The sequence below is a fragment of the Cibotium barometz genome, chromosome 31 (genome assembly GCF_041138505.1).
Source record: "Cibotium barometz isolate CiBa-2024 chromosome 31, ASM4113850v1, whole genome shotgun sequence".
In the NCBI taxonomy this organism is placed as follows: Eukaryota; Viridiplantae; Streptophyta; class Polypodiopsida; order Cyatheales; family Cibotiaceae; genus Cibotium; species Cibotium barometz.
Genome location: NC_141076.1, coordinates 31,038,719 through 31,045,777, shown reverse-complemented (window position 1 = coordinate 31,045,777; position 7,059 = coordinate 31,038,719). Strand labels below are relative to the sequence as shown.

Sequence of the window (7,059 nt, the reverse complement as noted above, 5' to 3'; positions counted from 1 at the left end):
ACAGAAAATGACAACTTGTCTATCCACTGATCGACCCAAATCTTCAAGTAGCTTTCTCAACCAAGCTACCTCACATGCTACCATAGCAGCTCCTCTGTACTCGGCCTCTGTACTGGATAGAGCAACCGTAGGCTGCTTCTTGCTGCTCCAAGTCACAGTAGCACTCCCCAAAGAGAACATGAATCCACTGGTAGATCTTCTATCTGAGATACTACCAGCCCAATCAGCATCTGTGTACCCATGTACACATATCTCTGTCCCAGTCTCATAGAATAGTCCACAATGCAAAGTAGACCTCACATACCTTAGTATGCGTCTCACTGCATCCAAATGCGGTTTCCGTGGAACCTGCATAAACTGACTCACCAACCCAACAGCATAGCTCAAATCTGGTCTGGTGATCGTCATGTAGATCAAACTTCCTACTATGCGCCTATACATAGTAGGATCCTCCAAAATCTCTCCTGAATCTGCACTCAACTTGCCATTCTGATCCAATGGCACGGAAATAGGCTTACAGCCTGTCATACCATACTTGGACAACATGTCCAAGCCATACTGTCTCTGCAGTAATCCAATACCATGTGGTGACCTAATCACCTCAATGCCCAAGAAATATCTGAGCTCCCCCAGATCCTTCATCTCAAACTTCTGTCTAAGCAAGATCTTTACATCAAAGATCTCTACATCATGGTCCCCCATAATGATAAAGTCATCTACATAGATGACAACAAGCACAACCCCTCTATCACCATGTCTCACATACAGCGAGAAATCTGCATTCGCTACATGAAAGCCAATAGTGACAAGATATTCAAAAATCTTGTCAGACCATGCTCTTGGTGCTTGCTTTAAGCCATACAAGTCTTTCTTCAACCTACAAACATGCTCGGGGTGACTCACATCCTCATAACCAGGTGGTTGCAACATATACACCTCTTCTTGCAAATCCCCATGCAAGAATGCATTCTTTACATCCATCTGATGTAAAGACCATTGCTTTGACGCAGCCACTGCTATCACAACTCTCACTTCTGCCATCTTGGCAATTGGGCTGAAAGTTTCCTCATAATCAATGCCATATGTCTGCGCATACCCTTTGGCTACCAATCTAGCCTTGTACCTGTTTATGCTTCCATCACTGTTATGTTTTACTTTGTACACCCACTTGCATCCAATGGCTTTCTTGCCTTCAGGCAATTGCACTAAATCCCAAGTCTCATTTCCATATAGTGCATCCATTTTTCTCATCCATAGCTTTCTCCCAACACACATTTCCAACAGTCTCATCAATGAATGTGGGCTCAACAACCTGCACAACCTTTGCCATATATGCATAGTGATGTGCCACTCAACACACCATATACAAGATAAGAGTACACACAATATGAAAGGTACTCAACCAATACATACACGGGTTCTCTATAGTGTGAACCCAACTAAATGAGCTGGCGCTATAACTATGCCAGTCTCTAGAATGGCTGTCACACAGCCTGTCATCCCACTGGCCGCATATCACCCAAGATCTCACCAACCATGCAAGTGGTGTAAGTGTGGGGCCTATCCCCCAGGCGGGTCATCAGTGTCCACCGCCTCACTAGACAAGCTCGATATCTCAACAATGCCCACACCTTCTTTTGCTTGTTTTGTAGAGTTGGATCTTGGTCAAGATCTGTGGTGCACTTGCAAACAAAGATCTTTCCAACACTCCCATTGGCAGACTCCTCAATCGATCGTTCATAGGATGCAATAATCGCCTCGCCTTTGCACCGCTCATCATTGACACTTGTTGAGCAACAATATGATGTGCCCGAGACTTCTTAAGATCTTTCACAATCTTTACATTCCTGCCATGCACTCCCAGAGATTTGAGGAGCTCCTCCACTTGCATCATTGCTTGGACTGAGTGTGAGGCTGGCTGCATAGTGAATGCATAGTCAATGTGAAGCTTAAGCAACCTATCAAAAATCCTCATCGCATGCAATGTGCAAAAGTGTATACTTTTCATTGGGAAAAGAATACTTGGTGCCCAATTTGGATCCTTTGTGTCCCTATTGGGTGTTGCATCTAAATCGGAAGACAAGATCCCCTTTACCCATCGGAGCTCATCCTCGCGCTTTGGCTTGAGAATTGACCGCTTCATGCACAATGGACACGGATGGAGGCATTGTGAACTATTGTCACAATTACGTATGCATTTTATTATATGAGGTAGTTATGACTAAGAAATGATATAAAAAATTCACTTCTGGGTTTATATATATATAAGGAAAGTTTTTTTGATGAAAAACTCAAAAAAAATAAAAATTTAGAAAAAGTCAATTTTGGGCCTCCCTTATGGTCGAAGAGTGAAACCTTGGGAATGGTGATGTAACTTGTATCTAAAAGTAATGGGTTAAAATATTCCAAAACTATAGACTATAAAAGTACAAAAAGCTAGTGAGAGAGCGGATAAAATGTAGATGGTAGGACCTAAAAAGTCTATAAAAAATAGGGGAATCATTTGATTTATCTCCCACTATGGGGTCAAAATTAGCATTTTTAATCAAAAGATTACTAAAAATTAGGATATAAAAGTACAAAAAGCTAGTGAGAGAGTGGATAAAATGTAGATGGTAGGACCTAAAAAGTCTATAAAAAATAGGGGAATCATTTGATTTTTCTCCTGCTATGGGATCAAAATTAGCATTTTTAATCAAAAGATTACTAAAAATTAGGATTTCTTACAGGGCCCATTTCATAGTCCAAATTTACCCTAATAATGTTACGGAACTACCTCGAGGGAACTACCCACTACTTCCTCACATAATGTCATGATTTGGATCATAGTAGATAGGTTTAGCAAACAAGCATACTTTGTGGCATGCAAGAAGACACTGACTGCTTCACTTTGCAGATAGAGATTCATCATGGTTTTCCTAGACTAATTATTTCTGATAGAGACTCTCACTTTTGCAATCATTTTTGGATAGCTTTGTTTTCTAATTTAGGCTCTAAGATGGACTCTCGATGGACTTTAGTTCTGCTTTCACAAAGAAAGGAATGGCCAGACCGAAGCTACTAATAGCACTATTATGGACCTTTTGAGCGCCTATACCATTGATAAACCTTCTAATTGGGATGAGAATTTGCACATTTTGCAATTTTCTTATAACAATTACCACCCACTCTGCCATAGGAAAGGCACCCTTCAAAGTTGTCTATGGTAAGAAATTACCTACTCCAACTTCTAGAATCGGAACACAGGTTCTAGCCCCATAGACCATTTTGCCCATGATTCCATCCTTTGATTTTGATTGAAGTTACTCAATCTATTCAAAAAGCTCAAGAAAGATATATAAAACAAGTAAACAAGAAGCAAATACCTACGAAAAAACGTAGACTTGAAAAGAACCCCAACTGTAAACTTGCTCCACATTTTTATGGGCCTTTCAAGATTCTAAAGAAAATCAATGACAATGATTTTAGATTGGACATCCCACCTCACTGGCATATATACAAATCCTTCCATATCATCTTGCTATGCCCATTTAAGGAAACTCTTCCACTTTATCCTATTCTAGATTACCCACCTCTTTTATGAGAAGACTCATATATTTTAGTCCCAGAATCTATCCTTGACCATGACCAGACCACCACTCGTACATGTACTATTTATCATCGATACTTGATTAAATACAAGAATCACTATATTGAGGAAGCACAGTGGATACTTGAATCATTGTTGTTTGCCTTCAAAAGATGCACAAGGGAAGAAGAGAGCTTGAGCTTTTGCAAGCACACACACACTCACATAAACCCTAGAAGAGAACACACACGGTGAGAGGCTGAACATTCTTCTTCTTCTTCACACAACAAAAGAGGTACACTAAGAAGATAAAGTGGCTACACACATAATAGAGTATATACAAGCGGTCCATAATGTGAACACGCTAAGAGGAGTGGGTAGACGTGGACTGGTCGGTGTAGTCCAACTATAGAATCTCTGGCGTAGATATGTTGGTGCAAGCTACCAAACCCGCCAGTGATATAAATGTCATGCAAGCGCCTCGTGAGTGTCAGCTCATGTTGAGTTTTACATCTCAACACTCCCTCTCAATCTCAACTCCAGCTTATGAACTCCAAGCATATCTCGAAATGTATGGAGCTTCTCAGCTCCCAAGGCCTTCGTGAAAGATGTCAGCGACCTGATCCTGTGTACTAACATAGGCCAAGTCCATGTTGCCTGCCAAGATTCTCTCCCTCTGATGAAGTGGTAATGTACCTCAATGTGTTTCATCCGTGCATGGAAAACTGGGTTCCTATTGGCCAACTATATACTGCTAAGGTTGTCACAATATATGACAACCTTTCTCTGCACATGCAACCCCAAATCAGGCAGTAGCCCTGCCAAGCTACCTCACATGCTGCCACTGTAGCTCCTCTGTACTCAACAAGGTAATTGTGGGCTGATTCTTGCTGCTCCATGTCACAACAACACTCTCCAATGAAAACATAAATCCACTAGTAGATCTCTTGTCTGAGATGCTACCTGCCCAATCTGCATCTGTATACCCAAATAGCTCCAATGGTACACCTACTACGTAAAATAATGCATAATCAATAGTTGCCCTCAAATACAGAAGCGTACGTTGCACACTATCAAGATGTGGTTTGCATGGAACCTGCATAAATTGGCTCTCTAAGCCAACCGTGTAACTTAAATCTGGCCTGCTGATCGTGACATAGATCAAACTGCCCACCACGATCTTCCTGTACATAGTGGGATCCTCCAACACATAACCTTCATCCAGATTCCACACTAAGCTTGCCATTTTGATCTAATGGCACTGATATTGGCTTAAAATCAGCCATCCCATACTTGGACAACATGTCTAATGCATACCGTCTCTGTGGTGACAGCCAAATACCCTCAGGTGTGCGAATGACCTCAATTCCCAAAAATTAGCGCAGATCTCCCAAATCCGTCATCTCAAACTTCCTTCTTTTGAGAAGACTTTTCACAGCCTCAATCTCATCCAAGTTGTCACCCCTAAACAATAAGATCATCTACATAAATGGTGATGATCACAATACCCTTTTCACTCTTGCGCACATACAAAGAGTGATCTACATCTTCCATATGAGAACCAATAGTGACGACACTCATTAATCTTGTTATGCCATGCTTGTGGAGCTTGCTTTAACCCATACAAAGCCTTACGAAGCTTACATACATACTCTGGGTGACTTGTATCCTCAAAACCTGGTGTTGATCCATATACACCTCTTCTTGCAAGTCACCATGCAAGAACACATTTTTTACATCCATCTGATGTAAAAACTAGCCTTTAGTTGCAGCCACCGCAATCACAACTCTCACGGTTGCCATCTTTGCAAAACTGGGAAAAATGTCTCCTCACATAATCAATCCCACGTGTCTGCGCATATCCTTTGGCTACCAATCTAGCCTTGCACCTACTTATGCTACCATCACTATTATATTTTAGCTTATACACCCACTTACAACCAATAGCTTTCTTGTGTGTGTTGGGAGAAAGCTATGGATGAGGAGATAGATGCATTGTATGGGAATGAGACTTGGGATTTAGTGCCATTGCCTAATGGATGCATTCTCTTGGATGCACCACAAAGCAACTTTGATCATCATGAAGGCTTGCTTGCAGCTCTTCTCATCAAGCTTCCCTTGCAGCAAGGGGTCGATGATATCCATTGTGAGGTCTTCCTGCAGCTTCTTGAAGGCCATGGCTGGCAAGAACCAATGGTCAGGATTCTCCTCAGATTGGTCGAGACTCCGCCTCCCACTCACAAGCTCCAGTAGGACCATTTCGAAGCTGTAGACATCTGTTTTGCTATCAATTCCTGCTTCCAAGAGCCATTCCGGAGCAAGGTAGCCAGGTGTGCCCCTCAAGGTAGTCACGAGCCTGCTTTGAGCCCTGTCCATGCAACGGGAGAGCCCAAAATCGGAAACCTTAGCTCGGAACTGCTCGTCGAGCAGGATGTTCTGTGGCTTCACATCCGGATGCAGGATGGTCTCTTCACATTCTTCATGCAGGTAGAGGAGGCCGCGTGCAGTCTCTAGTGCAATGCGACATCGGGTTTCCAAGCTCAAAACCATAAAAGCATCAGAAGATAAAGAAGAAGAGGAGGATGACAAAAGTACCCTCTCATCTCTGCTATGAAATATCCATCTGTCGAGAGAACCTCTGGGCATGAATTCATAGACCAGCAACCTCTCAAAGCCCTCTGCGCAGAAACCCTTCACGCAGACGAGGTTGACATTTCTGATTCTAGAGACGGTGGCCACCTCTGCACAGAACTCCTTTTGGCCGCGCCCTTCTTTCTCTAGTCTCTTAACAGCAACCGTGGGACCGTCAGGGAGGGTACCTTCATAGACAGAACCGAAGCCACCCTTTCCGAGCTTCTTGCTGAAGTTAGCTGTAGCAGATTCAAGCTCCTTGAAAGAGAACCTAGTGGGGAGGCCTGTGAGGGTCTGGAGAAACTCGGCATCAGCTTCCATGCCCATCTGTGCGGCCTCCTCAGTACGCCGCACATCTTCCTTGGCCTTGAGGCGGTAGAAGCGATTGAGAAAATATAAACAAAAACAGATGAAGCAGGCGGTGATGACAGCCGCCGCCAGGACGTAGATGCGATTAGGGGCGGCACGGGTGGCAGCCGGAGTGGCGAAGATGACCACGAGGCCGATACCTACGAAAAGGGATAAGCTTGCAACCCACCTGAAGGATTTCTTCATGATTGTCTCTCTCTACACACACACCACACTCTCTCTTTATTGTAGAAATCATATCTATTTTCTAAAACAAAATATATACCGATAACCGCTTGATTAATAAAGTTGTGGAATATAGAGCCACCACCCCTCCAATCCAGTCTGGCTCAAAACCCAGGCGAAGCATATTTCCCTTCAGAAAAACCCAGTCAACTCTATTGTATGCCTTCTTAAAATCGAGAAGCATGACCAAGTCCTCGTCGAGAAATCTAGCTCGGGCTGTCGCCTCCCAGAAGGTGAAAATGTTGTCAATGATACTGCGCCCCTTG

General features: G+C 43.1%; 1 pseudogene; it reads right to left on the bottom strand.

Moving 5' to 3' along the window:
* Window positions 1-5,587: 5,587 nt before the first annotated feature.
* Window positions 5,588-6,782, bottom strand: LOC147620735 (G-type lectin S-receptor-like serine/threonine-protein kinase SD2-5 pseudogene; annotated as a pseudogene).
* Between the last annotated feature and the right edge of the window lie 277 nt (window positions 6,783-7,059).